Here is a 13,244-nt window from a genome sequence, read left to right on the forward strand (position 1 = left end):
TGGATCCACGTATGCCAGAAGTTATTGACTAGATACTTTAGGTCCCTACACTAATTCTACTTGGTGTTCCAGCTGATTTGAGTGGTGTTTCTATCATTTCTACCCATAAGAGATCCTCATAGTTTTCCCTCAGGAGGCATTTGGGGGTCTGTGAAGAAGCCACAGCATAGCCACCCAAGTCCATGCTCCAGAGAGCCAACCCCCTACTACCCATCCCAGAACAGGAACATGGCCAGCCAAGCAGCTCTAGGAGGAAATATGACTCCAGGATCTTCAAGAAGCTGTGGCCCAAAGACACCCTGGGAGGGACCCAGAGATCTTGCACTTTATTGTGTGGCCTGGACAAGGCCTGGACATTGCATTGATGGCAGCAAGCCAACTGCCAGGTCTGAGAATGAAGCTCCTACCAAATTTCCTCAAAAGCTATTCAAAGACACATGCTGTGTTGCTTATGGTGAAGACCCACGTACAGAAGGACTGCCTGGGAACCCTCAGGAGCACCTCAGGAGTATTGTCTTCAGACGCAGGTTCCCATACTTCAGCAGCAAAGGCATGTAGCTAGCTGATTTCCCTGTGTCTCCCCTGGTCCTTCCTTCCCAACTTCTGATGTCTCTGCCAGGTCTCCAATCCAGTGAGTATCATTCCCCACCTCCACCCCATTCCCACCTCTGCCCCATGACAAATCCCTTTCTGACTCATTCCCACTAGCTCTCACTCGCCACTCTTAACCATTATGCTTGAAGATAATATTACTTACCACCAACTTTATGACAAATTCTTAATCTGTGACACTCCTTAGTAAATAGGCATTGTCACCCACATTTTACAAAATAGGAAACTGAAGCTTGAGAAATTATTTCCCCAAGCCACACAGCAATACTGAATTCAAAAGTCCCAATTTTGCCCTGTCTTCCTCTGATGCTAGACTGATTTGAGCACATAACCAATATTGATTAAACCAAGTCTCATAAGATGCACCAAACTGAGCCATACAAGCAAGAGGACAGCAAATCTTTTGAAAGCAGCTAGTTGTAGGACCTAGTACTTATCTTCTGCAGTCTGCAAATGGGAGATAATAATAGTTTCTACTTTATAGGTTTGCTGTCAAATATGTATGCAAAAAATTCTAATGTTAAGTACATGGCTGATAAACAGTAAGTACCCAATAAATACTATGTAGCGTTACTTGCATCCAGTGCACCAAGCCTGAAGCGAGCTGTTTAATTCCCTTTATCCAAAGACAACTGCCAACCACTTTGCTCAGTAAGAGAAACAACCAAGAAGACATATCTAAATAATCCAGTGACTCTCCCAGGCTCTCCTGGCAGGATCTGTGTTGCTTTCAAGGCCTCTGGGAAACACATCACTCGGCTGAGAGTGTTAGAGGACACGGGGCAGCTGCCAAGCAAGCCACTTTGTTTCTTATTTAGGAGCAGTCTTGCACACCAGTGTAAAGGTCACGATGATGCTGTCCACGTGGCTGAGTCAGAGCCCAGTGAGACTCTGTGTCCAAGATCTGCCGCTGAAACAGGTCTGGCTCCCTGCAGGTCACCATACACAGAGCTCCCATGTGCCTGAATGCCAGAATCATTTAATGATTTACAAAGATCAAGATCAATGGCTTCAGCAATTTCTGGGAAGCAGTAACTCAGCGAGCTGTGGAAGGTTCTCAATTTGCTGTCTCCAGCTCAGCTCCGTGGCAGGATTTATGCTGAATGGGCTCCATGAGGCAAATATATCCTAGGATCGGTGCCCCATCCAATCACCCCGCCCAGGAAGTGCTGGCATAGTGACATCCCCCTCACAGCTGCCAAGTCCCCCTTGCTCTGAGGGGGCACTCTCTCATTTCACATTAATTAGAAGGCCATTTTCCAGGCATTTCCATCCCATAATGAAGGGCTTTCTGCAGTAGTTCAGTGAAATACTAAAATATCCGACTTTGAATCTTAAAAAGAAAAAAAAAATCATCCTGCCTCTGCTGTGTAACTCTTCACATTTCATTGGGACAGTGAAGTCAGAAGTAAGGACAGCCTGTCCCACGTGCAGAAGAAAGAGGCAGCCATAGTACTGCCATTGAACACTGAAAATAACATGGGTGAGACTTAGAATTTCCAGAGAGCAGGGCATATTGGCTCACTCCTGTAAGTACCTCACTTTGAAAGCTGAAACAGGAGAATTGCTGCAGGTTCAAGGCAAGCCTGGGCTACATAGTAAATTCAAGGCCTCTCTGGTATATATTAATGAAACCTTGTCTCAAAAAAAAAAAAAAGCAACAAACCCTCTAGTCCTCAGAAGGTTCTTTTGGTCACTGTCAGTAAAGCGCATGGCCCAGTACTCACTATAGTTTGCAGTTAGTCCCATGCTGCTGCTCTGGCTGGCCTGGAGACTTTCTTTGCCCAGTGGAACCTTAGCAAGAATGACATCGGCAGAGACTGGATAAGCATGTGCATTTTGCTCTCTTAGAACACTCACTCCTTGATTCAAGCGCAAAGTAGCCCAAGCTAGCCACATGAATAAATACCCCCCCAAACCCCCCAGTGCCACTCCACAAAGAGACCATTCAGAAGGCCGAAGCCTTCTAGCCATCCCCACCAGAGAGCCAGGAATGTAAAAAGCTATCTTGGACGCGGCAGTCCCATCTACCTCAGCTACAGCGGATGCCTGAGGGAAGATCAGCGGATAACTCAGATCATCTCCCAATCAAGCCACGGAATCCTGAAGAATAACAATCATATTTGCTTTAACCAAAGGTCAAGACACCTTAGTGGTATTCCCCATGAAAGGTCTGAGGATCTGATCTTCTGTAGGTCCCTACTAACTACTGTCCTTCTCTCCTCCCCTCCCTAGCTAAAGCAAGGTGTCTACTGCTGAACAGTATAGTCTCATGCAGTGAACCAGGATTATCAGACACCTCACTCCACTCAGTCAAGAACCTTTACTGTGATAACAAACCAGGAGTCAGGGATTAAAAGGATATAAAATACAATCTCCTTTGTGCTGGCAAAGAGTGTATTAATATAAACATAGTATGGATCCTCAGAAATGATGAGACTCTACATTTCACACACACACACACACACACACACACACACACCAACATATGCAATGATTATGTATGTAATTGCCTCATGTTATATCACAAACTAAGTATTGAAAGGCTGTTTTGCTATTTCGTAGTCCTTGCTATAATGAATTAATAAGAATGCTGTGCAATCAACATATTAATTGTATGTAAATGGTGTTTTTTAAAAGCTCTAAAACAATCTATCCCCCAGAGCATTTTAAATAGGCCCCCTGGAAAGTTGTTTATGTAGTCATTTGTGTGGCAAACTTCTCTCTCCCAGCCAGTTCCTTCAGCCCTAAGGAACAGGAAGAAATCTAGCTGGCCTTTTCTTCCTTTCTAGGACCCAGGAGCAAATGCCTTGGGTGTGGGGGCTGGGATCTGTTCCAGTAGCTCTGAATGTGGTCACTTGTTCTCTTTTCTCTGTCTTGTCCCTTCTGTCAATTATTGTCTTTCCTGCACAGATTCCAAATACGGTTCAAATGTGTAACTATGGGGGAGCAAACAAAAATAATCAAGCCACTAATAACTGCTCACTCGGCCCTGCCATGTTGCACCCTGGTGTAAAGAGAGAAGATTCTCAAAGCCAGACATCCTATACGTTCCCAAGACAACCATCAGCATTCAAATGTCACCAGTCACTCTGTACATTCACATCAAGCTAAAGTAATAAGCCAGGAATTGTACTGCACTAAAAGACGTTCAATAAGAAAATGCATGAATTTAAGACATAGAGAAAGGCACCTTTTGGTTTCATTTTTATTTGGGCTCTGTGATCATTAATTTTAAATGTCAACTTGCCACGACCAAGAATCATCCAGGGAGAGAGTCTCCGTGGAGGAATCACCTCAATCAGGTTGGCCTGTAGGCATGTCTGTTGGTCACTGTCTTCTTGATTGTGCACCGTGACCAAAACCATTTCCTAGGCTGGTCCCTACCTAACTGATGTAGGAGAGGAAAAGCTTGTTCACTGAGCTTGAGCAGTGAGCGTAAGCCAATGAGGATGCTTTTCTTCTCTCTTCATTGTTGGCTGTGGGTATCCTACGATTAGTTGCTCAAATTCCTACCTTAACTTCCTCAAAATGATAGACTGTAAGCCTGGAATCATGAGCTGAGTAGACCCTCCCCTAAATCACTGCAACATAGATGAAACTGGAACAGACTTGGAACAAATTACCCCGATTTCTCAGAGACTTTTGATAAGTGAGGTTTCCAATAAGTGAGGCCTTGAGCCAGGTGTGGTGGCACCTGTAATCCCAGTACCCAGAGGCTGAGACAAGAGGACCATGGATTCAAGCCCAGCCTGCGAGGTATAGTGAGATCTCATATAACAAAAATCAACACGTTTAGGTGAAACAAAACCGCTAAAGTCCAGTGAGTAAAAATAACACGTATGACAACAGTTTAGAGAACTGTCTTCTCTAGTGGAGGCCTGTGTGAGGTATGTTTGGAATTTAGTGTCCCTCTCCAGAATGTCTCAGGGTGGTCCTCAGACTTTATCTTAAGTCTTTCTTCTCCCCACTACCCCCTATACACGAGTGCTCACTCCACTGACTGTTTGAAATGATTTTTCTTTTATTTGTTCATTGTGTGTGCACATCTGCCAGAGTACAGGCAGAGGTCAGATGATGACTTGCAGGCAATTTGTCCCTTCATTCTATCACATGGGTTATGGGGACTGAACTTAGCTTTTCAGGCTCAGTGGCAAGCTCCCTTACCAACTAAGCCAAGTTGCTGGCCCCCTCCTGATTTTTTTCCAGGTTCTCTGGAAGCAGTATTTTGATAGTGAAAACACTGTGCATCGTGACCTGGGACACACAGCCCAATTGTAGCCATCTTGGCAACCAAGGTAGCCTTTGTCACTTCCTGTAGAGCTGTGAATGCGGCATTCTACAGGCATTCCTTCAGACTCCAGGATAAATACAGACATTCTGTCACCTTATTGTTAGGATGAACTCAGCTTGATATTATGCACAGAGGCATTAGGTTGCCTAGTTTGGGCTATAGCAGCAGACCTGCATGAAGACCTGGTCCTTTGACAGGTCACATCATAGCTTGCTTGCTCCACTGCTGGTGTAAGGCCCTGTGGAGCCTTAGCTTACCGGAGACCCCCTGAGTGAATCACATGGAGCCTGATCGATGCAAAGAACATGAGAATTTTTATTCCAGTGCACTGGGGCCATCCCAGACCCTAAGGAAAGGAGATGACCCCACACAGCTTGTTCAGTGAGCTTTTATACAATTTTCAGGGCAGCAGCCATTAGACACAATGTGATTGGTAAAACAGTGTGACTTTTTAAACTGATTGCTCTTTAGGGAATGAGGTGGCAAGGACTTCCTTGTCTGAAGATGGGCACAGGTCCACCCTGTGGAATGTGCCCCCACCTGCAGGTTGGTTCTCACCCTGTGATCTGTGATCTGAGGAATGTTAATCAGCCTTTCCCTTCCAGAGAGTTCCACTACCTTCCTAAAGTTCCTGAGCTTATCTTATTAAGGAAATTCCTGGCCTCCCAATGTTTTTCTGAGATATTCCTATCTACTCAGATCTTACATTTCCCCCTTTACTTTGAGCATGCTTCAATCTTGAAGCTATTATGGATAGGTCTGCAGTTCATATCCCTGGTCCTCTGTACTTTCTAAGTGATTTAGAATGTAAAGGCCAAAGGTCAGAAGCAGGGACAAAATGATAGGGGTCCTAACAATGCAGAAATAAAAGTAGTAAACCAGGGGAAGCTGTTAAACCAAGACTCCAAACAGCCCTGACTCTGTTCTCTCTCTTCCACTTGGCTAACCCTTCTCTCACCTTGGCCACTGATTCTTTAACTACCTCCAGAATGGTCCCTAGTATGTGCTTCCTGATGTTTCACACCCCAAGGTAGCATAGAAGAAATGGTTGGCCCCCTAACACTGATGTTCCTGTTAATGCTGGCATCTCCCATCTCAGGGACACATATATATGAGGGTTTCTCGCAGGACACTTTTCAATTTTGGGTGTCAGAACCCTAAGCCCCACCCTCTAAGGCCACTTCTAGGACATGGTTTAGATTCACAAGTCCCTCGTCCCTCATAGTCAGGCGATCCCTCTCCCTGTGTCTCTTGGGCAGCAATATCCCATAAGTCAAAGCCCACTGATAAAACATAGAAATCAAAGACAGGGTCCAGCCACCAGATACAACTCGGGTAGTAGACCAAGCTACATCACCAGTGGCTGAGAGTACCTGCCAAGTCACTTTGGTAGGGTTGTGGGGGCTGCTGAGGCTCAGTGCTGGAAGATACACCATAGCCGTCTCGTGGTTCCTCTGGCCTTGCAGAGGTGGGTTGCTTGGGTGTCTGTCTGCTATCTAGTTGGCGTCAGGTACAGGTGCTGATCTCATGTAAACCCAGGCAGTCACTCTATCCACTTTAATGGAGGTTGGGGTGGTCAACAACATCAGGAACGGCCCTCTCCACTTTGCTTCCGAGTGTTCAGCACAACGTCTCTTAACATATATCCAATCTCCAACTTGATACTTGTGCGGAACCTCTGGGGTACCTGCATTATACAGGACGCTAAGTTTAGGCCACAATTCCAAGTGGCTGACCTGGAAAGCTTGCTATTGAGCAATAAGATCCTTGTCAGCCTGAAAAGTCACCCCGAGGGTATCAAAAGCAGGAGTCAAGGGAGTAGGTACCCCATGCAGGATCTCAAAGGGGTCAGGTTAAAATGGTAGGGGGTGTTCAGGGCCAAGGGGAGGGGCACCAACCAGTCTGAGCCAGTCTCCAAGGTCAATTTATCAAGGTCTCTTTACCTGCTTTGAGCTCTGGGGACAGTATGCACAATGGGGCTTCTAATTAGTCCCCAATATCTCTGCCAATCCCTGACTTACCTTAAGAGACAAAAGCAGGACCCTTGTCCAATCCAATTACCTTGGGCACTTCAAACCTCTGGAAAATTTTCTTCTAATATCTCCTTAGCTACCACAGTAGCTGTTTCAGGCTTGGTAAGGAATAATTCAACCCATCCAGGGAAAACATCTACAAACACTAGAAAGTATTTGTAACCATATTTCCCTGGCTTAACTTCTGTAAAATTCACCTACCCATAAACTCCAGGCTGTTCTCCCCTAGGTCTTTTGCCCTGTTTACTCTTGGCTGCGTAAGCATTACCTTACACTGTTCTACTGTCTTTCTGACCCAGAACCTGAGGTCTCTTAACTGCTTGGGCAAGCTTTCTATGCCCTAAATGAGTCCATTTGTGCATTTGGCCAAGTAATTCTTTTGCTTACTTTCTGGGGAGTATAGTTCTCCCTTCTTGTGTACACCATTGTCCTGCCTTCTCTTGGTAATAGTTGGTAGGGTGGCTAGCAATCTGAGTCCTTTTATCTTCAGTACATTCTAAGTGACGTCATCTCTTAGTTCAGTCCCAATTCCCAGTGGGTGTCTCTTGCAGACCCATAACCAGGATAGGCTCCTGCATAGCCACTTCTTTAGCCACCTGATCTGCCTTGTTATTGCCCAGGGACACTGAGTCTCTTCCCTTCTGATGTCTTGGGCAATGAATACTCACAGTTGCTGGCTTCATCAGATCCAAGATTTCCTGCTTGTTTATTTCTTTTCCCTCTGATGTGATTAGTCCTCTCTCTTGATATATAGCCTTCTAGAAAAGGCATACCTGCTGTCCATGTAGATGTTGATCTTTTCACCTGCTCTCAGGTCTAAGGCTTTGGTCAGAGCTATCATCTCTGCCTTTTAGGCTGATGTTCCCGGAGGAAGCAGTTTCACCCAGACCACCTGGCACCCGTCCACAACGGTGGCTCCTACCTTGTGCTGTACCTTTACCAGGTAGTTGCTGTCATCAGTGAACCAGGTCACCTCTGCATTGTAGAGTAGCTGATCAACAGGTCCTTTTGCCATCCCTAGTTCTCAGCTAGAATCTGTTGGCAATCATGAGCTGGGGGATTGAAGTCAGGGTCAGGTAGCAGAGTGGCCAGGTTGATGGCCACTAGTGATGTGAACGTCACCCAATCTGCGTTTAGCAACAGAGTCTGATAATGAGTCATGAGGGCATTGGTCAGCCATCAATCCGGGGGCTGGCAAACAATGCTCTCCAAGGCTGTTACAGTCAGATTTTGCCCCAGAGTCCATTTATCAACATCTTTAACTAAAACCACCACTGTTGCCATTATCCGTAGACAAGCAGGCCACCTAGCAGCAACAGGGTCTAATTTCTTTGACAGATAGGCAACTGGTCGCTTCCAGGGACCCAGCTGCTGAGTGCGCACTCCCTTGGCTATCTCCCTGTTTTCTGCTACATAAAGGTGGAAAGGTCTGCTGGCATCAGGCAGTCCTAGAGCAGGGGCCTCCAGTAAAGCCTGCTTAATCGCATCAAAAGCCTGTTCTTCTTCTTCACCCCAATTGAAGGGCTGTCCATTTTTAGTCAGGGGGTAGAGGGAAGCAGTCAATTCAGCAAACCCTGGAATCCACAGCCAGCATAACCTGTCTGTGCCCAGGAATTCCCGTACCTGTTTGGGGCTCTGTGGATGTACAGGATGGTCTCCTTTGGAGCATTGGAAAGCCAGCACTGGCTGTCTTTCAGCAGGTAGCCCAGATAACTTACTTCTATCTGGCAGATTTGGGCCTTCTTGGCTGAGGCTCTGTATCTCAATCCTCCTAGCTCCTCCAAGAGGCGTTTAGTCCCCTCAGTCCTCCTTAGTCTTGGGCCCCATGTTTCTTCACAAGCAGAAGGGGAGTATTCCAAGCTGATTGGCACTTCCACAGGATCCCTTCCTTGTTCTAGGAGCCTGGTAATGTAAGGCCTGATTCCATCCTGAGCCTCCCTCAACATTGGATATTGGTGCAGAGACACCAGGGAGGCTTGGGCTCTAAGCTCCATATGGATGGGGGTGCTGGTTGTTGGCCCTCCCCATCTCTGCCATCCCAGTCCAGGCCTGGGGAAAGGCCTCAAACCACCAGTCTAGGTCTTGGAGTGCCCTGTCCAAGATCTCAAACAACTTGTATTCATCCTCTAGCCTGAGAGTCAGGACTCTCTGTAGATTCCTTCCCTGTTGCTTTTCTTTTTTTTTTTTCGATCTCCCTTTCATCTTCTTTCTTTCTCTTTCTCTGCTCCTTCTCCTCCTCTGTCTCCCTGTTATGGTAGACTTTCTCAGCAACCTGCACTAAATCCCTCAATGACTTATCCTGTAGTTCCTCTAGCCTCCGAAGCTTTTTCACAGTATCTTTGTGCTCCTTGCTTCTGGGGTCATAGGGCATATACTGATGGAATGCCTCCATGAGTCATTCTGGAATGGGAGCAGGTGACTCATCTGATCCCTGTCTAACTTCACATACCTTGGCCAAATTTGTAGGTTGTCATGAGACCTGCCAAATGGAGCCTGGCCCCTTCAGGTGGTGCCCCTTACCTTCTGAAGTCCCAGTCAGGCCTAGTCAGGGAAAACCAACTGTTGACGAGAGCCTGGTCAATCGGTGGTGCCCCCATGTCTCTGGCTTCCTGCATTATAAATAAAACAGTCTCAAAGAGATTAACCGTCCCTTTGGAAAAGAGGATTGGGCCTTCTAGTTTACAAATCAGCTAAAGAGAAGGGCCAATATTGCATAGCCTGATTGCCCATTTCCAGAGGCCCATGTACCCTGAGTGAGAGAGCCACTGAGGTATCAGGGGTTTGGCTCTCAGGTCTCCTCCCATTCCTCCCTCCAGTGAAGGGGGATGCAATGGCCCCAGTCTCCTATGGGCTGAGGACCTGGTACTGGCATTGGCAGGGCCATGGGGGCCATGGGGCTAGGGTAGGGAGATTTGGAGGAAGAGGGTCTTGGAGTAACAGGTCTGCTGTTAAAGAGTCTTGGAGGATCAGAAGTTTCTCAGGTCCGGATCTCTCCTCCCACGCTTCTTTCTTTCTGATGGCCAGACCCTGTGGGTTGGGTCTTGGGGAAAGAAAGTCTTTTATCTGTGAAGGAGGGTGGGTCTTCCACTAGATTTTTTCTAAGTAACAACATAGGGCCCTTGGTCCAGGTGCCCTAAACGTCCTGGCCTAAAGACTCTCTCCTCTACTGCTTTTGATCACCTGCAAGTCAAAAGTCCCTACAAATGGTTCATTCAGAGAAACAGAGAGTAAATAACTTGGCTTTCAGTCTGTCAAATGTCCAAAAGATGTCGTCAGTCTAAGTCGAAGAACATAGAACAAGGTACCGAGAAACACAGAGAAAAACAATTACGACACAGAGCTGCTCAACCTTGCCATGGGTGGGTGTCCAGGTCCATGAACACAGAGAAAGACAATCAACACACAGTTCGCCCCTTCCATGGGCCCAGTTACAGATACCAGGTGCTCCTGCACACACAGATAACAAAGCCAGATCACAGAGTTACTCAGTCCTGCCAGCCACACAGAAACAAAGTAGGTGCTCCTGCCTATCCTGCACACACAGCAGGGGCCAGATAAACCAGGTTATAGCAAGACTCAGCTCTCATCGATATTGTCTTGGTGTTTCCAGAAGGAGCAGAGCTGCAGAGCCTTCTCGGCTCCCTCCAGGGGGGCCTGAAGCATCCTTCAGTCCTTAAGGCATGTCTGCCTGTCGCACTTGACTGCACCAGACACTGTAGGCTCTCCAAGCCTCCTGATGCTTGCAAGCAAAAGTTCAAACAGACTTACAGACTCAGACTTTGACGAACAGAAAGACAGAAACCACGGTAAAAACTTTAGACCTCCGATTCACGGCTCCAGGGTGTTCACACAAGGAGTCAGTTTTCCTGGCCAACGCACCAAATGTAAGACCCTGTTGAGCCTTAGCTTACCAGAGACCCCCTGAGTGAATCACATGGAGCCTGATTGATGCAAAGGGCATGAGAATTTTTATTTCAGTGCACTGAGGCCATCCCAGACCATAAGGAGCCGTGGCAACCACACACAGCTTATTCAGTGAGCTTTTATAGTTTTCAGGGCAGCAGCCATTAGACACAATGTGATTGGTAGAACAGTGTGACTTTTTAAACTGATTGGTCTTTAGGGAATGAGGTGGCAAGGACTTCCCTTGTCTGAAGGTGGGCAAAGGTCCACCCTGTGGAATGTGTCCCCACCCGCAGGTTGGTTCTCACCCTGTGATATGAGGAATGTTAATTAGCCTTTCCCTTCCGGAGAGTTCCACTACCTTCCTAAAGTTCTTGAGCTTATCTTATTAAGGAAATTCCTGGCCTCCCAGTGTTTTTCTGAGATGTCTCTGTTTACTTGGACCTTACACCAGGCTCCAGACTGCAGGGCATCATGATGTCTCCAGTTCCTTGCCCTTAGGCTTCTAGGGAGTTTGAGCATCAGGAGGATGTAAAGGCAGATGAGAAAACAGGAGGCAGGAAAGGACAGGTACATCTTCCTTCCTCACTGTTTTCTCAAAAGCTACCCAGCAGCAGTGATAACTATTTTGTGGTTTGAGCTCTCTTCAGACAGCCTTTTCTTCCACACTAGACAGAGGTGGTTTGGGGGTCCCAGAGACACTGTCTCTTCTCTGGATTCCCCAGGCCTAAGGTGGTAACAGCTTCCTGACAGTAGGAATCTCTAGATGGCCTCACTTTTGTGGCTTCTCAGCTCCCCCTTGACTTCTGCAGCCAGTTTCCTAATGAAGTAAGTCACCTTAGCTGAAAGACCTAGTATGGTTTCTGTAATAGCCACCATCCCTTGCACAACTGAACTCAAACTATCTGTTTTCCCTCTGCAACCAAAATATTGTACTGAGATCAGAAGAACAATGAGAATTTTATTAAAAAGACAGAGAAAGGCCAGGTATTCATGTCTTTGGTCCCAACAATAAGGAGGGAGAGGCAGGGAAGAGCAAACTACAGGCCTGCCAGGGCTACCTAGTAAAAGCCCTATCTCAAGGGTGTATATGGAGGGGAGAGGAGGTGCATTGCCTGGTTTCATCGAACAACAGCACTGGGATGCTGAGATTTTTATTTTCTGTGTGGATGCAGGGAAAACAGAGGCTTGCAGTTCAGCATCTGGCCCAAGGGTATCCAGCCAGGAAGACTCCAAGATAACTGCAAGGAGCTACACTCTGGGGTGGTCAGGGGTATCCCAACAGACTTCTGAAAAGGATATATCCTTAGCCTGAAATGACTCCATGTATTCCCCTAGTTCCCAAGGGAAATTCGAGGTAGATAGGGCAAGAGGGCAGCTTTGTGTTCTACAGCTCAGGAACCCTTAGTTTAAGCAATGATGTGTGCTGCTTGGGGTATCTGCTTACCTGTTTCGGTGTGTGTATGGAGGAAGGGACCTTGATCAGCTGCTGTTCCCATCATTGTCAAGCACAGGTGCTCATCATCAAGGACAAGGTTGTGGAAGCTGCTTCCAATTTCCCAAGGTACCTCATCTGGAATGCTGAGGACCAGGTTGGCCCATTCTACCCTTCTGGGAGATTTAACATCAGGCTCCTGGATGCTTCTCTTAAAGACCCTTTTGGGCAAATGGCAGATCTGTCTCCCAGCTGAGTGGGCTGGGAAGGAGAGGGGAAATAGTATCTCTTCCATATTGGCAGCCACCCCTCCAAAACCCAAGGCCCATGAGTTACAAAAATTAAGATGTAAGAAGCATTTGAAAACAGGACCACAGAGGAGGCCAGAGCTTACTACAAAAACAATGAAATCATGGAAGAGATATTTGGAACCGCCACAGAAAGGTTATTTAAGGGTGAAATGTCTCCAGTTCACTAATAGGTCACCAACTAGCTACCTAATTTATTTTGTCATGACTAGTCGCTTTGGGTAGCTGTCACCCCCCACTAACCAATGAGAAGGTCCTGAATCTCCTCTGACTATACCTGCTCTTAATTTTTGATTAAGGGGCACTTGGGGAGTAGAGTTGAGGCTGTTGGCTGGGCCTTTTTGGTGGGTGAGTGTAAGATGATTCAGGACAGGGTTTGGGGAGGTCAGCAACTGCTAGGAACCGATAACTGAGATGTAAGGCAGGTTCTCCCAGGCATGCACATAAAGGAGGGTTCCTCTCTTCCAGCAGAGGCATGGCCTGGCTCCTGGTGGTGCTTCCCCAGAAAGGGAGGACAGAATGATTTGCATCAAGCTTCTCTGGCTAGCTCCCTCTGCCTCTGGCTTAGTGCCTGGTCTCTGAGACAGGAGGAGGAGGAGGCCAGGGCCCCTACTGGCTATTCTCTGTGTGAAGCTAAGTAGCCTGGGAGGGGTGGAGGG

This window comes from Mastomys coucha, chromosome X, assembly GCF_008632895.1.
Source record: "Mastomys coucha isolate ucsf_1 chromosome X, UCSF_Mcou_1, whole genome shotgun sequence".
In the NCBI taxonomy this organism is placed as follows: domain Eukaryota; kingdom Metazoa; phylum Chordata; class Mammalia; order Rodentia; family Muridae; genus Mastomys; species Mastomys coucha.